This window comes from Loxodonta africana, chromosome 21 (genome assembly GCF_030014295.1).
Source record: "Loxodonta africana isolate mLoxAfr1 chromosome 21, mLoxAfr1.hap2, whole genome shotgun sequence".
Taxonomy (NCBI): domain Eukaryota; kingdom Metazoa; phylum Chordata; class Mammalia; order Proboscidea; family Elephantidae; genus Loxodonta; species Loxodonta africana.
In genome coordinates this window covers 54,360,551-54,380,490 of record NC_087362.1, presented here as the reverse complement: position 1 = coordinate 54,380,490, position 19,940 = coordinate 54,360,551, and positions in this window count along the sequence as shown.

The following is a 19,940-nucleotide window of genomic DNA, read 5'->3' as shown; positions in this document are numbered from 1 at the left end:
CTCCTCAAGATAGGTGGCTGTAACAATGGCTAGAGAAAGAGGTGGTGCTGAGAGAATCTGTAGTACACAAGGCATGTCTGATACACGTTGATTCAAGGCCCAGAAATTCAAATACGGAGCATTTACTCTGTGCTGGATATTCTCCCTAACTGTAGGGTACAGGGATAAAACGGTACAAAGATACACTCTTTGCACACTTTAGAGGAATAAAGCTCCAATAAATAGGTCATCATAGCCCATCAAAATAGCACTATGAGAAAAGAATACAGTATGTTACTGGTGTGTAGAAGTGGAAGACAGGAATGTCAAGGAAGAGCGTATATAAGGAGAAAAGCCTGTATGGAAGAGTAATGATGGACTAAATCTTCAACAAAGAGATTTTACTAAATAGGGAATGGAGGTGAAAGGAAGTAGACAATCCAAAGAGAGAGTGGAAAGAGAAAAAGTTATGAAGTTAATTAATTATGATTAAGCATATTTCTATAGCCTTGATATACGTCAGGACACTCACTTTGTATGTGAATAAACTGAGAATCAATGGAATTAGTCATTTGGTCAGGGTCACATGGATCTTAAGCGGACTGTTGAGACAAAAAAATCATGAGTTATGTATCCTCACCCAGTTTGTCTTTTCTATTTTGTGAGAGTTACCAAATACTAGATTTCGAATGATTTTTGAAAAAATGATCATGGCCAACTCCAGTTCTTTTTCACTCCACCACTGCTAATGTTCAGGAACCCTGTTGGTGCAACAGTTAAGTGCTGAGCTGCTAACAAAAAGGTCAGCAGTTCAAACCCACCCAGAGACTCCTTGGAAGAAAGACCTGGCAATCTGCTCCTGTAAATATTTCAGCCTGGGAAACACTATGCGGCAGTTCTGCTCTGTCCTATATAGTCATTATGAGTAAGAATAGGCTCAATGGCACACGATAACAACAATGCTAATGCTCATTAATAACCTGAATCAACCATGCTTAGTTTTGTTTTCTTACTAGAGGATTTACAAAATTTAATCAGGGATTTACAGTGAGCCCTTTATAGTAATCACTTATTAGTAAAATCCCTGGATGAAACAGCAAACATAGGCACCTCAGAATTGAGCCTATAACAAATGTATGGGAACACGCCAAGATGAGAGAACCAAGATAGACTTGGTAGAGACCCAGGGCTGGGGAATAACAATTGGCACACAAGGAAAAAGGTTTATATCCAAGTGAAATCGGCTTCTGATTCCTCCAGGAGTCAATGCTTTAGAAAATGATTGAGGATATTTTCCATAGGATTGCTCAAGTCTTAAGCAAATATGTCAGAGAAAGGATACTTGTTGAGGCTTTAGGAACAGATTTTCACATTATTGGACAGAGTTCAGCAATTTTCCGGAGAGACAGAATGACTGGGTCAGATATGTGATTTCTCTAACCATTCTGTCTTCCGCCTTTTTCAGGTTAATGGATAGCTCACCTTTATAAGGGACTCTGGAATGGATCAGAGGCAGATCTCTGTGAGCTAAAAGACTGAAGAGACACTTCAAGTCATTGGGGTCACTGGAACTATAGTGACAGCCCAGATGGAATTCACTCCTTTTCTGGGAGTAACATAAAAAGGGGAATCTCTCAGAAATTTCAATGTATTCTTTAAAGCACATTATGGCTCCTTGGAAAAAGAATAGTTGTGCCCTGAAGAAAGGGGAGGGCTAACATTCAGGTGCTAGGAAATAAAGAGTAGGTGACTGGTGATTATGAACTCCGTAAAGCAGAAAGGAAGAAAAGAGAAAGAAACTGAGATATGTTAGTCAGTTTTCAAAGACATTTAATACTGCCTGAAACACATAAGTGTAACTGGGGAATTACCGTTTTTTGGGGGACTCATAAGAGAAGCGGTCCCTGGGTGGTACAAATGATTAATGCATTCACCTGCTCACAGAAAGTTTGGAGGTTCCAGTCCCCCAGATGTGCCTTGGAAGGAAGGCCTTCCAAAAAAACCAGCCGTTGGAAACCCTATGGAGCACAGTTCTACTTTGACACATGTGGTCGCCATGAGTCAGTGGATTTGATGACAACCAGTGGTGGTAGTAAGCGAAGCAGTCCTGTGTGAAGTATAGGTACAAAGAGGGCAGGATAACTTGTGCTTGTCTACCCTGGGTCTCCTTGGTGAAGTTTATTTTCTTTCACGTTGAAACGAAGGCTACTTAGTATCCCCTTAGCCAATGCAGTTCACAAAACCAGCTCCAAATTAGAGGATGAAAGCATGTTCATTTCCAAGTAGATGCTCCTTCTGAGGGTGCACTATGCCAACAAAGATGTATTGGTGACTCTTATATGTCTTCCAGGCATTATGCTTGAGACTGATATATAGAAAAAACAAGTATGATACCATCTCTACACTTGTAATTGACCATCATATTATGAAAGGTCTAAAGTTTCCAGTCGGAGCCCTAGTGGTACAATGGTTAAGAGCCATGGCTGCTAACCAAAAGGTCGACAGTTCGAAAGTTCGAATCCACCATCTGCTCCTTGGAAACTCTATGGGGCAGTTCTACTTTGTCCTATAGTGTCACTACGAGTTGGAACTGACTGTATGGCAATGGGTTTTTTTTTTTTTTTTTTTTTTAAGTTTTCAATTAATATGGGCAATTACAAAAAAGAAGGTCAGAGAGTATTTCCTATTGGGGATGATATATGGGCTGAGTGGTAAAATGTGTGTTTAGTTTGTCCAGGTGAATAAACTTAGGAAGGGCATCCCAGACAGAGGGAAGAACGTGAGTAGATGGGTGGAATCTAGAAGGAGAACATTGCTTATGGGATTCTGTAAGTGGCCTGGCATTGTGGAATTTTAAAATATAAGGGAGGATGTAGAGCTAAGTTGGAGCCAAGAAGATGAAAGACTTGTAGGCTATGCTCAGACACTTGGAAATCAGGATTTTATTCTACAAATGTTGAATATCCAGGTTTTGCGTTTTAGATCCATCACCATTGCCATTTTGTGGATCTCGGATTCATGGTCTTCATGTCCGGAGGTAGACAGAGCAATTAGACATCTACCATATTAATCTGAGTGAACAATTAGAATCTGAAATAAGAGGGTGAAAGTGAATTGTTTCGAGAAGTATTTATGAAGGAAACTTGCCAAGATGTGGTGGCTGATGCAGTATAAGGGATGAGGGAGAGCCAAGGTCCCAGGACAATGCCTGTGATTAGGAGACTAAGAGAACAGCAGAATCCACAGGCCTGGAAAAGCATTACAGTCAGGCCAGAGGATGCAGCAGCAAACACAGCATGAAGCACAAGACCAGAGGCCTGAGGGACTAGTGGTTGCCAGCACAGTGGTGCGGCAGCAGCCAAGAACCAAACTAGATGAAGTACGTGTCAGTGAGTACCTGCAGGAGAAGCTGGTGACTAAAGACAGCTTGCCACTAGCCCTTAAGGCCCTCTTCACTCCCATTCCTAAACCCACTGTGTATATTAAAGGGAGATTTATATGTATACATCTCTGACTGCTTGTAGATTTTAAGAGTATAAAATAAAACTAAGGAAAACCCAAACTGGCATATTTTACACAACCAAAAAAAAAAAAAAAAAGTTGCTATCAAATCGATTCTTACTCATAGCGACTGCGTAGGACAGAGTAGAACTGCCCCAGATTTCCCTTGGAAACCCTTTATGCAAGCAGGGTGCCACACCTTTCTCCCACGGAGGGGCTAGTAGGTTTGAATTGACAACCTTTACCCATAAAAAAAAAAAGCAAACCAATCCCACTGCCATTGAGTTGATTCCGTCTCAAAGAGACCCCACAGGATTTCCCAGGTTGAAAATCTCTATGGAAGCAGACTGCTATCCTCCGGAAGAGCCGCTGGTGGTTTCGAACCACCAACCTTTCAGTTAACAGTCTACTGCTTTAACCACTGCACCGCCAGGGCTTCATATCTTTACCAATAGTTGACTTTAAATACCTGCTTCCTCATGGAAATTATTTTCAGTTAAGGAAAATATTATACAACAATTTCTTCTCACACACCCAAGTGTCGTCTGTAGTGCCCTTACAAGGGGATTCACATAATGAAGACTAGGAAGCCAAATGGTGAACTACCCATATTTCAAAATGCTAGGCTAGACACTATCAGGGAAGAGGAAAGACATCGAGGTATACTCACTCTGGAGGCCTGGTGGCATAGTGGTTAAGAACTAGGCTCCTCACCAAAAGATTATCAGTTGGAATCCACCAGCCGCTCCTTGGAAACCCTATGGAGCAGTTCTACTCTGTCCTATAGGGTTGCTATGGTTGGAATCAACTCAGTTCTGAGCTTCAGGTTTGGCTAACCTCAGTGCTTGACTTACTCCGGTCCCCAGAATCTGAATCAATAAGGGGAGCAGCAAGGGGTGAGCTAAAGTGGAGTTTCCCAGGCCTGAGTCTTAGCTAAAGATTCCGAATTCCTGGGAATGGGTCAGAGTTATCTTTATAGCCAGTTTCTGTTGTGAGTGTTAAGCTCACCTGAATTGAGAATCACTGAATCTGCCTTTAGCACAGCCAAAACAGCAGGTGCAGGCATTACTTAGAACACACAGAGTGCTTGAACTTGAATCAAAGAGTTGCTCCAGGCTTCTTTTCTTCATCCACTCAAGTTTCCTCATAGTCTGTCCTATCTCCCTAGAAAAATATCATCTTCCCTTGCTCTCCTTTAACCATGTTTCAATTTATTAGACTTGCTTTGTCTGCCTTCATTCTTACCCGGAAGAACCTGTACTTCAGTCCTAGGACAGCTTCATGTGCAAAAGGCAACTTATGCTGAGACTATGCCAACCTCTTAATGCCCTCAACACACATACTGGATATATCTTCCATGTTTTTGCAAATCGGAATAAAAGAAATTTCCCTTTAATAGAAAAAAAAGATTTTTTTTTTGTAACATGACTGGATATTCAAGTACCATATGAAATGGGATCATCATTATTATAGAAGTACCATATGAATAGGAGAATATTTGACTTACAGTCAAAAGACTTAGGAAGAGTGCAAAGACCAGCTATGTGATCCAAGGGAATTCACTGAGGTTCTCTGATACTGGGTTTAACCTGTAACCCCTTTAAAGATCAATCGAAGCAGGGTTTCTCAACTTCAACACTATTGACATTTTGGGCTGAATAATTCATTGTTATGAGGGGTTATCCTGTTTATTGAAAGATGTGAAAACCAAAATTTCTCCAGACATTGCCAAATGTCTCCTGTGGGCGGGGACAATATTGTCTTCAGCTGAGAACCACTGGATAAAGGTACCCATTCCGTAGGATTCTTGAGACGGTGAATGAGATAACGTGTATGACAGTGCTATAAAAAAGCTTAATGGATTTTATAAACTGAGAAGTTGTTTTTATGAAGTTCAGAAATTTGATCATTTAAAACTTGCTGTTAATGTGGTTCAAGATATTTAAACTTTGCGAGACATTGGTGATAATAATATGATGCTTCTAAGGATACAGATCAAAGAGTAATCACAACTATGACCTTGGTCAATGATCTGGGCAGAGAGGGCAAACCAAAGACTAGTATTACCCCAAGAGACACCACCAGCACTGGTATAAACAGGATATATTTTACCAAATATTTTATGCCTTTATTGAGACATTCTATTTAGAGTCAGCCACTAGTTAGTTTTTATGTTTCAAAAATTGCAAAGTGTTTTGAATGAATGGTCCCTCTGAACTTACTGGTGTTCCTATGACATTATTTGGTGAAGCAAATGCTGGAAGCCCATCCTTTTAAACTTGTTATTTTAAAATGGCATAGCGGAAATACCTAAGTGGCTAGAATGGAACCAAACTCTCTTATGGAGTTTTCTTCAAGAGAGAGAATAATATTTTATTTTCCTTCCATTTACATTTATAATTTGCTATTCCCTTCTAAAAGCATTCAAGTATTTCCCCTCTCTTTCCCTCTCTCCCTCCTTTGCTCTCTCCCCGTGCACATGTCTATACACATACACACACACTCACACATATTCTTTTTAGTTAGCTTCCAGATAATAACCATGCAAAGAGAAAAAACATAGTCTTTGTAGCCATTACCCCATGTCCACAACCCTACTCTGCCATCACCCAGCTGTGTGTCTTTTTGGAAAAGTTATCATATAAAATCGGTATTTCTCACATGGATTCACATGGAAACAGCAGTAAAGAAATCAAAAGTTGCATTGCATTGGGCAAATGTGCTGCAAAAGACCTCTTTAAATTGTTGAAAAGCAAAGATGTCACCTTGAAGACTAAGGTGCGCCTCGCCCAAGCCATGGTGTTTTCCTTCACCTCCTATACACGTGAAAGCTGGACGATGAATAAGGAAGACCAAAGAAGAGTTGACACCCTTGAACTGTGGTATTGGAGAAGAATATTGAATATACCATGGACTGCCAAAAGAACGAACAAATCTGTCATAGAAGAGTTACAACCAGAATATTCCTTAGAAACAAGGATGGCGAGACTATGTCTCACATACTTCGGACATGTTGTCAGGAGGGATCTGTCCCTGGAGAAGGACATCATGCTTGGTGAAGCAGAGGGTCAGTGAAAAAAGAGGAAGAACCTCAACAAAATGAATTGACATAGTGGCTGCAACAATGAGCAGAACAACGATTGTGAGGATGGCTTAGGGCCAGGAAGTGTTTCATTCTGTTGTACACAGGGTCGCTATGAGTCAGAACCAACTCAACAGCACCTAAGAGCAACAACAACATATTAGTCCAATCTATAGATGATTACTAAGGTTATACCGCATACAAGTGATGTTGACTGGGAATAATGCGATGACTGAGAGAGATGGCCTTTGCTCTATTTGATCTTACAATCTAGGGAAGGGCAAGTAGGTGATAGTTGGTGCTAAGGGGGTAAGAAATTGGCAGGAGATCAAGGTCCTTTTTCCCATTGTAAATCATTATGCGAACAGATCATAGGTATCAAGGTATTGCTATTATGTATAACAAATATTCCTTAGAGCATCATGCTGGAGGAAAAAAAAAAAAAAGGTGCACCACCCATGTTTGTTGCAGCACTGTTTACAATAGCAAAAAGCTGGAAGCAACCAAGGTGTCCATCAATGGATGAATGGTTAAATAAATTATGGTATATTCACACAATGGAATACTACGCATCGATAAAGAACAGTGACGAATCTGTGAAACATTTCATAACATGGAGGAACCTGGAGGGCATTATGCTGAGCGAAATTAGTCAGAGGCAAAAGGACAAATATTGTATGAGACCACTATTATAAGATCTTGAGAAATAGTATAAACTGAGAAGAACACATTCTTTTGTGGTTACGAGCGGGAGGAGGGACAGAGGGTGGGAGAGGGTTATTTACTGATTAGTTAGTAGATAAGAACTACTTTAGGTGAAGGGAAGGACAATACTCAATACAGGGAAGGTCAGCTCAACTGGACTGGACCAAAAGCAAAGAAGTTTCCGGGGTAAAATGAATGCTTCAAAGGTCAGCAGAACAAGGGCTGGGGTTTGGGGACTATGGATTAAGGGGACTTCTAAGTCAATTGGCAAAATAATACTATTATGAAAACATTCTGCACCCCACTTTGAAGTGTGGCATCTGGGGTCTTAAATGCTAACAATTGGCCATCTAAGATGTATCAATTGGTCTCAACGCACCTGGGTCAAAGGAGAATGAAGAACACCAAGGTCACACGATAACTAAGAGCCCAAGAGACAGAAAGGGCCACATGAACCAGAGGCTTACATCATTCTGAGACCAGAAGAACTAGATGGTGCCCAGCCACAACCGATGACTGCCCTGACAGGGAGCACAATAGAGAACCCCTGAGGGAGCAGGAGAACAGTGGGATGTAGATCCAAAATTCTCATAAAAAGACCAGACTTAATGGTCTGACTGAGACTAGAAGAATCCCGGAAGTCATGGTCCCCAAACCTTCTTTTGGCCCAGGACAGGAACCATTCCCGAAGACAACTCATCAGATATGGAAGGGACTGGACAATGGGTTGGACAGAGATGCTGATGAAGAGTGAGCTACTTGTATCAGGTGGACACTTGAGACTGTGTTGGCATCTCCTGCCTGGAGGGGAGATGGGAGGGTAGAGAGGGTTAGAAACTGGCAGAATGGTCATGAAAGGAGAGACTGGAAGGAGGGAGTGGGCTGACTCATTAGGGGGAGAGTAAGTGGGAGTATGGAGTAAGGTGTATATAAGCTTATATGTGACAGACTGACTTGGTTTGTAAACTTTCACTTAAAGCTCAATAAAAATTATTAGGAAAAAAAAAGGTGCAAAACTGTATAGAAAAGGAAAATCCCACAAAAATAATTGGGAGGGGAAAAATCATATAAAGCAGTGGTTCTGTGGCTTGGCGCCTGTTGATAGACTGCTGAATTTCCAGCCAGGCCCTGCCATCTGCAAGTCTTTCCCTCTGTAAGAGAGTCAAAAAAAAAAAAAAAATTTTTTTTTTTGAGGTGACTTCATGTCCTTTCCTGGATTGAGACTTGTGTGTTGCTGACTACTGCAAGCATGACTTTTAGCTTGGTCCTGGGAGCTTCTGTCCACAGCTGGGTACAAACTTCCTGGTAGTTGTTCCCAGTACTCTTGCCATGTGTTCACTGTTCAAGCTGCTTACTACTTGGCAGACTCTGCTGCACCCTCATGGTGTGGTATCAGCCTGGGATTCTCTCTGGACCACTTGGCTTCAGGAACAGCTTCCTTGACTGTGTGCAGGTAACTGGATCTAGACTCTGGAATTGTTCTTCTCCCTTTCCTTCTGCAATGTCAACTGCTTTTCAAAATAATGATGATCTAAGCCAACACCGATGTTGAATTTATTGTGTATTAGGCCTTTTATATGCTTGTGATGGTTAATGTTATGTGTCAACTTGGCTAGGCTATGATTCTCAGTGGTTTGGCAGGCACATACTTTTCCATGATATAATATAATGTAATTGCCTTCTCTTATGTAATTTGATGTAATCAACTAATCAGATGAAAGGGGAGCACCCTTAGGAGTGTGGCCTTCTCCGAGTATATAAATGGATGTTCTGGCAAAGCTTGCTCTGTCTTGACCCTGATCTCTTCTTATCACCTGACCTTCAGTTCTTGGAATGGAAGGAAGCCTCCAGAGGCCTCCTGAACCGCAGATTTTTTATTCACAAGTCCCAGATATCTCCAGCCTACCCCTGACGTGCAGATTTTGGATTCATCACTCCCACTCCCTCTCAACCCTGTGAGCCAACAGGGGTTTCCAGCCTGCCCATGACCTGCAGATTTTAGATTCGTCAGCCCTTCTCCCCCACAACCCTGTGAGCCAGCAGAGGTCTCCAGCCTGCCACCTGACCCACTGATTTGGAACTTGCCAGTCCCCACAATTGCATGACCCATTTCCTTGAAGTAAATCTCTCTGTATATATTTATACATACATTTCACTACTTTTACTCCTTCAGGGAACCCAGAATAAGACAAGGCTTTATCTTCTTCTTCACATCCAATCTGCCAAGTATACACCATCATGTCTCCCATTCTCCTGAGGAATAAACTGACACAGATAAAATCACTAATCAGTAGACACTCAACTGGAAGCAAAAGGAGTCAGTGTTTGACATCTGTTCTGTTTACTGAAGGGCCATGCGGTCACTTCCAAGGATTACAAATTGTTTAGTTCTTGGGTGCCTGGTGGGCTACGTCTCAATATGGGACTGGGAACATTTTCCCAGATTATGAAACAGTGTACTACCTCTCTTTCTTCCTCTGGAGTGCTGAAGCAAACCCATAGAGGTTAAAACGGTATTTAACCATCTGCCAAAAGGCCATTTCCCTGTACCCCCAACCTGTTTTCTCTCAAATTTTGATCTAAAATTGTAGCTTAATTTGTCTTTGGGGATTTCATTTCATATTAACTCATTCATTCTCATATATATCTCATACGTTATTTAACTACAATGCCTTTTTGCATATGGCCTAATGTGATGTTAGGAACATTTACCAAAAGCTTGGGAAATAAATTAAGAGGGTGACTACATGTCCTTTCAAAGTCATAGAGGTGCATGGTTTAACAGGTACACCCAAGGATTGTCTGATTCCATAGGAGAACATAGCTTTATTTGACTTTGCTATTTGTTATTAGATTAGAGCCCATATACTGGAAAGTTTCATGTTAACTTGTAGATTTCTGTCTAGAAGAAAACGTAACTCCACAATTATGATGTTTTTGCCCTGAAGGGCAGGAATGAGTTATGTATCCTGCTTAGTAAATTTATTCTAACATATCTTTATTTTTCTTATATGTCTTTCCTGGAAGCCTAGATAAACTTTTCTTCCTTAAGTGCTTTGAGAACCATCTTTACTATCTTCCTCATCCCTTATTAATTAATGAGTTAAATTAAATCTTTGAAATGTGTTTATTTGTATGAGAGTCATGTTTTTAACTTGTGGAAAATTCTACTTAACAATGGCTACTTGAACTTTCTTATTCATTCATTGGTTTATTCATTCAGGCATTCAATCATTCATTTTACAAATATTTTTAGGCGCAGTGAACAAGAGAGAGTAAGTTTCTGCTCTCATGGAGACCAGAGGTGAAGATAAAACCTTGAGAACAATATAAAAAATGCAGGAACATTTATTTAGAGAAGTAGGCCTCAACCTTGCATAAATAATCACCTTAGGAGTTTAATAATCATGTAATTTGCAGGGTGCCACCCATGAATATTCTAATTCGATAAATCTTTCATAGTAACCTGGTATCTTCAGTTGAACAGCACCATAGGTGAGTCTAATGCACTTCATCTTAGGAACGTATTTTGAGAAAAACGATGTCTAAGTGTTCGCTTTTTTTTGAACATTTACATTCTATTTTGTTCCATGAAAACTATCAAATCACAACAGAAAACAAACAAAAAAACAAGGTGGTGTCAAGGGGACATGAATTCCAGTGTTTTTTTTTTTTTTTTCCTTTGTTTTTGTATTTATGTTTTTTCTTTCCCTGAATAATTGAGAAATATGGTATTGGGCAAGTCACATTCCATCCCATCTCTTGGTCTCAGCTGTGTCATTCTTAAATGAGCAGATTGGACAAGATGACGGCTAATGTTCCCCTCAGCTCTAAATTCTAGGAACAAGACAAAAAGCTAAACATGTATATATCATTTTATGGCCCTATATTCATTACGTTTACTGCAGAACTTAATTTATTAATATTAGAGTTAATAGTGAATACCAGAATTAAGTAGTACAACGGAGTTTATGAACTTGTACCAAATTTTGTTTGGCCTTGTTTTATAAGATATTCAATAATTTAGAGCTTCTATGAGTTAAGATTCTGTTGTTGATCTTTATCGTAATATGGCCTAATGAAAAACAGCTAATTAATATGCATCTAATAAATTACTGAACAATTTCAGTGGCATCTGAAATCACCATTCACAAGTAGCTGGAACCAGAAGGCATGGGCACGCCTATTATTTCTCATCTTTTGTGAAGGCAGTGGATTACATCTAGTATCTAATGAGTTATTTATATTGGCAAGAAATGAGCTGAAACGTGCATATCAGCCACGGAGAAGAGTAAATCCCGATGTCACTTGAAACAGTGGACAAAATCCAGCTGCCAGGCCTACATTTTACTCTGAAGTTCTCTGTAAGTCACTTGTGGCTTATTTGGGCTTCAGTCTTTATAAGAAAACAAAACAAAAACCCAGTTAAGACAGAACCTTCTCCATTAGTTTCCTGAGTTTGTATTCATTAACATTTTGTGATAAGGGTGCCATCTTTCACACTGTTCTTTGCTTCTTTTGTCCATCACTTTATCTCACTTTATTTAACATGATTGGCTCTTGCAATTGACAGGTGGAAACTACAACTTGCGATGAGGTGGATTAGAAGCTCTAGACTGACCTGCGTCTCATTATAATTGTTCTAATATTTATTGCTGTATAAAGTTATACAGGACCCAAATCTAAACAGAAAACTTCACTTAGACTGTAAACTCTTCCATTAGATTAACAGCTTCTTGAGGAAAGAAACTACAGTTCATTTTTTTCTTTTTGTCCTCGCATAATATCTTGTACATGCCCTGTTCCAAGCACACCTATTACCCAGCAAATTTATTGAGTACATTGAACAAAAGTGTCTGACACTTACTTAAACGCTGAGGATACTGCAATGAAGAAGGAAGAAGAGGGCATTCGTCAGTGGAATTAATGTTCTATTGATACAAAATAAAGATTTCTTGAAAAACCTGCTATTTTAAAAATAGAACTTATTTAGATTCTGAGAACCAAAGAAAACACCAAATGTCATATTCCTCTCTTCCTAAGCCCTTTCTCAGTGTATTCTCTAGGGTATGTATATATATATATATATATATAAATTTTTTTTTTATTGCTTATAAACCAAAACCAAACCCATTGCCATCAAGATGATTCTAACACATAGCATAGAACTGGACAGAGCAGAACTGCCCCATAGGGTTCTTTACGGAATCAGACTGCCACATCTTTCTCCCACAGAGCAGCTGGTGGGCTTGAACTGCCAACCTTTTGTTTGGTAGCCAAGTGCTTCACCATTGTGCCACCAGGGCTCCTTTTCTTGCTTATACTGAGCTCTTTCTCTTCAGTGCATTTACCCATCCTCATAACAATTTAAAAAAAAAAAAAAACTAAACATTCTTCAATTGTCTGTGTGTGTGTTTTATTTATACATTCCCTGGTGGCGCAATGGTGAAGAGTTTGGCTGCTAGCCAAAAGGTTGGAAGTTCGGACCCATGATCCTCTCTGCTGAAGAGAAGACATGGCAGTGTGCTTCCATAAGGATTACAGCCTAGATAACTCTATGGGGCAGTTCTACTCCGTCCTATAGGGTTGCTGTGCGCCTGAATCAGTTCAATGGCACAAGCAACAGCAATATATCCTCCTGCCATGAACCAGCCCGCTATGCCATGTGTTGGGGATACAACTGAAAACAAGTCAGATATGGCTCCTGTTCTCAACAAAGGGAGATCCAGTGGGAGAACGTATTCCCAGAAGAGAAGATAGCAGGTGCAGTAGCCTCAAGGAAAAATGGTAGTAGGTAGCATGGCCAGGTTTCAAAGCATCAGCCTTTGGGCCTGGGGAGAAATAAAACAAATGCATCAGGCAAGGGTTGCAGATTGTAAAGGGCCTGTGAACCAAGAACATCCTGCTAGACTTACCTGAGTGCCCAATTTGCATAAGCGAATAGCAACATCACATTTATGTTTTTGCAGAATCACTGGTCTTAATATTTGACGGTGTAGTAATAGCAGCGTGAAAGCCTGGAGACAAGAGTGCCCAGTTTGGAGCCTATTGCAATAATAAGAAATGACCTGGACCGGAAAAAAAAAAAAATTTTTTTTTTGGACTGAAAAGTAGGGAGAAATAGGCAGGAGGTAGTGCCAGGAGATATTTTCAAGTTAGAATCAGCAGCAGTTGGTGATTAATGCAATATAGGTTTGAGGATAAAAGCAAAAGAAATGTACAGTCCAATTTTGTGGTTTCAGAATCTAGGGGGTTGATGGTGTTGTTCACTTCTAGGGAGAAAGGCAGAAAAGGTTTGTTTCAGCGCTAGAAGTGCTGCATTCAAATATGTTAATTCTGTAGATTGACTATTATTCTATTTAGAACCCATCAAGCCTTCTGTTAAGGAGCCTTGGTAGTGTAGTAGATAAGCACTCAGCTGCTAACCGAAAAGCCAGTGGTTAGAACCCACCAGCCAATCTGCAGGAGAAAAATGTGGCAGTTTGCTTCCATAAAGATTACAGCCTAGAAAACTCTAAGGGGCAGTTCTAGTCTCTGGAATTAGGAATCGACTTGACGGCAGTAGGTGTGATTTTCCATCTCTTGTTTTATCCTTCTGTTATAGACATGGATATAATACTGCAGTTCTTCCCACGGCTGATTTACAAACACTTTCTTCGGTTAGAGTTACAACACATTTTTTATATTCACCTCACTGGGACTAAGGTTTTTGCTTTTCTGACTTTCCTCCTTATGCCTTTCTGGGAACTGATACTCTCTCCTGACATGACATAGAATGGGACAGTTAGAGTATTCCATATCTCAGCCCACAGGGTTATTTGAGGGAAAGCATGTGACCAGAAAAAAACAGTCGGATTTTCTCTAGAATTTTCCAGCTATTGCTGGGTTAGATAAACTTTTCCACCCCCCAAATCCTGGATCTGGTAGGTGCTCAGTCTTGACGTCTCGGCAGACATGTTATGTGCCATGTGAAGGCCAGATCACCATGGCGCAAAATGAAGCCACAGAGTGCCAAGCAGAGAAATGGAGAATAGAGAGGAAAGAGGTGGGGGACAACTGGTATTGCACGATATGTGACTCCCTAGACGCAGGCTTCCATGGTGATACCTATTTCCCATTGGTTCCCATTTTCATGATTTTTTTTAACTCCATAACCAGTCTTTTTATTTTTATTTTTTCCCCCATCAAAGATTACTTTCTGTACTAGCATTTCAGCCAGTAGCATTCAAATTAACGCAACCTCCCGCTTCTTTGTTGTTTGAACAAGGCAGTTTTTGGTGCAGTGAATCTAATATCTTACAAAGTGTCCCATGACTCATCTTGAATGGCATTCACTAAGAACTACATACCGTTCTCCAAACATTTCATACTCTTTCCTGCCTCTGAAATCTTACCTTTCAAATATTCTCTCTAGAAGGTACATCCTTTATTTTTCTTGAATACCTACTTTTAATAAAGTCATAGCTCAAATATCACCTCCTCCAAAAATCTCTCCCCTCTCCTACTTTCTTATTCAAGATGTGTTATGTACTAGCCCTCCCATTAGAACTGTGAGTTTAGCTTATATTCTAAGGGAGAATTGTTATTATTATTATTTTGCCTCTGTACCTAGTTTGACTCTGTGTCTGAGAGCTTCATTATCCCTCAAGAGCTATCTTCATAATGATGACTTTTGTGAAATCTGTTTTGGCCAAATTCTAGTGAGTTGGGTCTCCCTTAACCTGGTATACACCTAAACTAGGTCACTTATCATATCCTGTTCTATTATTTATTCAATGACACACTTTATTTGATTCTATATACCCAGAGCCTTACACGAGATCGGACACAGAGTAGACCCTCAATGAATGTTATCTATATTGAATTTGGGGCTCAATATTATTTCAGGGTCAACATTGCATGCGTCAGGGCCCAAGTAGTTCTTTTTTTTCCCCCACTTACTTTTGGAATCTGCCTGTATTCGTGATACCAATTGGAAGAAAAGTTCCTTAAATGTTTGATAAAATCTTCCAGGGTTTTTTTGCTGTGACAGCTGCAGAAATTGAACTCTCCATGACAACACTGCATGGTCATGGTTCCACCTGGGATTTCCTCCTTCCTAAGAATACACACCAGCAGGGCCTGGCTTCTCCATGACCCTGTGAATGGTAGAAGCACTCAGCATCTGGCACTGTCTTGTTTCTTTGCGTGAAAGTTTTCTTGTTCCCCAGTGGCTTATGACTGAACAGAAAACTAATCACAAAAAATTCTACAAATATTTGAGTATAACAGTTTTTCTCTTCCCAAATAAATTGAGCGATTTACATACAGAAATGTTTCATGTGGTGCAAGAAAGTTGGAAGGGGGCGTTTTGTAGCCAAAGTGATACTCTTTAAGATAGCATCTACTTTTTTTTTTTAAGCTCTTCCTGGGATAGAGAAATCCAATGAATAAATGACCTGATGAATCTATGACCTGTATTCATGAGAATGTGAAGACAAACCCTGTGAGGATTTGTGATTTATGCCATTCTCCTGTAACACGAAAAAGGGGATGCTTCTGCTTTCTTAATATCCAGGGTCTACATCCTCCTTTAGTTACAAATCTGAGAGTAGTTTGTGTATCCGTATAACTTGATCCCTAAGTTATATATTTTTTTAATACAGAATGCCAGGTGCAGAAGAGTATGCATTGTCTACTACTTGTGTAAAAAGGAGGAAAAATACATTTGCTTGTAGTTGTTTACTTTTTCTCTTAAGGATACTCAAGAAATTGATAATACTGGTTGACTTCAGGGAGCTCTCTTGGTGCGGTGGTTAAAGCACTTTGCTGCTAATTGAAGGATTGGTGATTCAAAACTACAAGAAACTCCATGGGAAAAGGTGTGGCAGTCTGCTTCTATAAAGATTTACAGCCTTGGAAACCCCATGGAGTCGCTATGAGTCGGAATCAACTCAATGACAGCAGGTTTGGTTTGGTTTGGGATGGTTGGCTTCAGGTAGGGAAACTGCTTATCTGGAGCACAGAGATGGTAGGAGACAACATGCTTTGCTATATAATCTTCTGTACTTTGTGATATGTTACCCTCTCAAAAGTAAATTAAAAATACATCTGGCTGAAAGAATAATGTTTGAGTCTACACGTTTGAGAACGCACTCGGTTTCAAAGCAGTCAGGGCAGTTCCATGTCCTGAGGACTGTCATACTTCCTTCCTTCTCCTTTTCAGATATCACCAGTAAATTCTCCTCTAGGTGGATTCATATGCTGCCTCCTTATTTGGGGCTCATCTTGATTGTCAACCTTTCTGCATACTGATATTGACTTGCTCAAAAGTCACCGTCATCTTATTTTGTATCAAGAACTTTACAGAGGCCAATTAGGCAAAGATTTTCTTCCACAATTTTAATCCCCACTGACAAAAGGGAAAAAGGAAACCCTGCGATTGATTTTGTAAGTCATCAAATGTATATTGAGTGCCTACTGGGCATGGCTGGGTAATTTACATTTATGATGGGAGCTATGTTTCACTTACCTTGAAACCAGATCAATAACAGACGGAAGGAAGGAAACAAGCATTGGTTAAACCGCTACTCCATGTGGAACTTTGGAATACTTGCTCTCATATACTAACTCAATTAATCTCCTCAAAACCCCCTGAGGGTGGTGTTTTTATTATCCTTGTTTAGTAATTGCGAAAACAGATCTGGGGGTATTGAATGACTCTCCCTTGAATCTAACCCCTTTTTATCCAAGGCTCTTTCTACCGAACACCTGTAGAATTACAGAAAATGATGTAAAAATAATGGAATTTGTAAAACTCATTTCTTTGTTTCTGCCGTGTTTGATTAATCCTATGCAGTAAAATGTCACCACCAAATGCAAGGTAACCAAATGCAAGGTACATTCTATAAAATGCTTTAAGCTATTTATTCATCACTTAAGGCTACGTTGGAGAGACTGGGAACTTGATCTTTATTTTCTTACTAACAGATTTTGTTACTAGGAAACATGTAATTGAGCACTCAGGGCAATTATTTTAAAATATAATGCTCACCTTTCTAGTAACTTTCCATGTGGTTCCCTGAAATAAGACACATTTCATTTTGACTCATCAAAGGGCCCTATGCCCCTGCCTTTGAGACAATTTTACCTCAGAAAGTATAGTTTTCAATTGCCAACTCACTACAAAGGGGAAGAATGTCAAGCCTCCTACATATTCACAGCTGTCTGTCACCAGTGGCATTTTGCAGCTTTTTAAGACTCTCTCCAGTGTTTCTTTTCCTTACACCCAGATGATCGTTGAATCCGTAAAGCACTTTTCTCCTCTTCAGAAATTTCAGATTCCTAACAGTACATCTATATCAGATAATATTTTAAAAGGTAATTTAAATAACCAGTTCAATGACTTGATTTCTCCAATATGCCACGTTCTACCACACCTTGTTGCCATGGTGTCTTAGTCATCTAGTGCTGCCATAACAGAAATATCACAGGTGGATGTCTTTAACAAAGAGACATTTATTTTCTCACAGTCTAGTAGGTTACAAGCCCAAATTCAGGGTGTCAGCTCCAGGGGAATGCTTTCTCTCTGTGTTGGTTCTGGAGGAAGGTCCTTGTCCTCAATCTTCCCCTGGCTGAGGAGCTTCTTAGGCGCAGGAACCCCTTGTCCAAGGGACGTGCTCTGCTCCTGGTGCTGCTTTCTTGGTGGTATGAGGTCCCCAACTTTCTGCTTGCTTCCCTTTCCTTTTTATCTCTTGAAAGATAAAAGGTGGTACAGGCCAAACCCCTCTGATTCCTTTACCTTGGATCAGGGAGGTGACCGGGGTAAGGGTACTGTTACAATCCTGCCCTAATCTTTTTAACATAAAATTACAATCACAAAATGGAGGGCAACCACACAATACTGGGAATCATGGCCTAACCAAGTTGATAACATACATTTTTAGGGGGACATAATTCAACCCATGGCACATGGTATCTGCAGTCCCCCCACCTAGCATGCCTTTGTCTGGCCACCCACCCCATCATATCTTGCCAATCTGTATTCATTTTTCAGGATCCATTTCATCATTACCTTTTCCCTACAATGTGTCCTGATTCCGCCCTGCCCCCCAGGCAGTATTTAGTAACTCCTCATTGTGGCTACATTGATCCTTATGAAAAACTCTCCTATAGTGGTAGTTTCCTGAATTTGTTTGCACCTCTTTCCTTCTCTGGACTACATGCTATTTACAAACTGCCCTGTCCTCTCACACAAAGCTACAACTATGCTGTTAAAGAAGAAAGAAACAAACAAACCAAAACTGTGCCTAGAACAGTATCTAGTTTGATACTGGGATAAATTGTTCGTGAGTGAATAAAAAATACATCGCATTTTTTATTAGAACAACAGGCATATATTGAGCCATTACTGTGTACATTGTGCTGTTCTAGACTAAGTGTGGGCCCCAGGTATGCACAGTCTCTGCAGAGTAGGAGGTCAAGTGCATGAGCTATGCAACCATACAGACTTGCCCCACCACTTACATGTGCTAGAGTGTGTGGCAAGTTAATTAACTCTACAATATATCAGGTTTCTCATTGGGGAAGGGAGGATAATAGTAGTAGTAGTAGTATTCCACATGGGGTCCTGCATATTTAATGAAATTAATGTATATAAAGCATTTATTAATGGTCCTGGAACACAATAAGCATTAAGGAACTTATGTTCCATTTGGAAACAAAACAAGTATAGACAAAACAGACAAAGATTTTTGTTTAACAAGGCAGTATGTGATAAGGACTTAGAAAGTCACTCATGTGTTTTAAAAACTTCAAGACTGCACGTCAGCTCAGGTCTAGGCCTCACAGACGCATAACTTTCATTATACATGGTACCTTCTTTTGTCTGACTAGTAGTTCTCAAAGAGGGGTATTTGGACCAATAGCATTCATATCATCTCAGAACTTGTTAGAAATGGAAATTTCCAAGCCCCTCTCTTGATCTACTGAATCAGAAACTCTAAGCTTGTGGCCCAATAATTGCCTTCCAGTTGGTTCTGATGCATGCCAAAGTCTGAGAACCTCTCCTCTACACAAAAGTACATAAAATTATAGTTTGTATTCAAAATCCTCTTTTACAAACTTTATTTTCAAATCTGTTCTGTGAGCTACTCTGTAGAATTGCTTATTTCCCTAAATATTTATTGGTTCAGTCTTCCTCTCTTGCCCTAGACATTGGATTTAGTGCTCTTAGCTTCAAAACTGTTTCACAAAGAAATGTCCTTTCCTCTGTTACTTTTTATAAGTCCTGTTCTAAGGGCACACACTTAGTATATTCATTGGGTTGTAAAGATTTAGGAAATTGATTACCGTATTTTCCTTTTAATCATCTTCTTTTTCCAAGTCAAGGCAAATGTTCTTGTGAGGGATGGGAAAGAGCTAAAGGAGGACAGAGCAGGGGAGTAGTGAGAGGTTCATCAAATCTTCTCTTCTCTGTGCTAACCCATTCTTCTGATATTAATAACAGATAACCATTTCCTTTTAGAATGATATTCATCTTGTGTCTCTTCCTGCAGGATCCTAGATCTCCAGGTGAAACTTGCCTGCTAATTGTGCATACATCTTAGGTCCCCATAGTAGATGAGAAGACAATTTAGGAAACTGTTCCTAAAGTCCTAGCTGGACATCACCTTTTCTTTCAATTTCTTTGGGA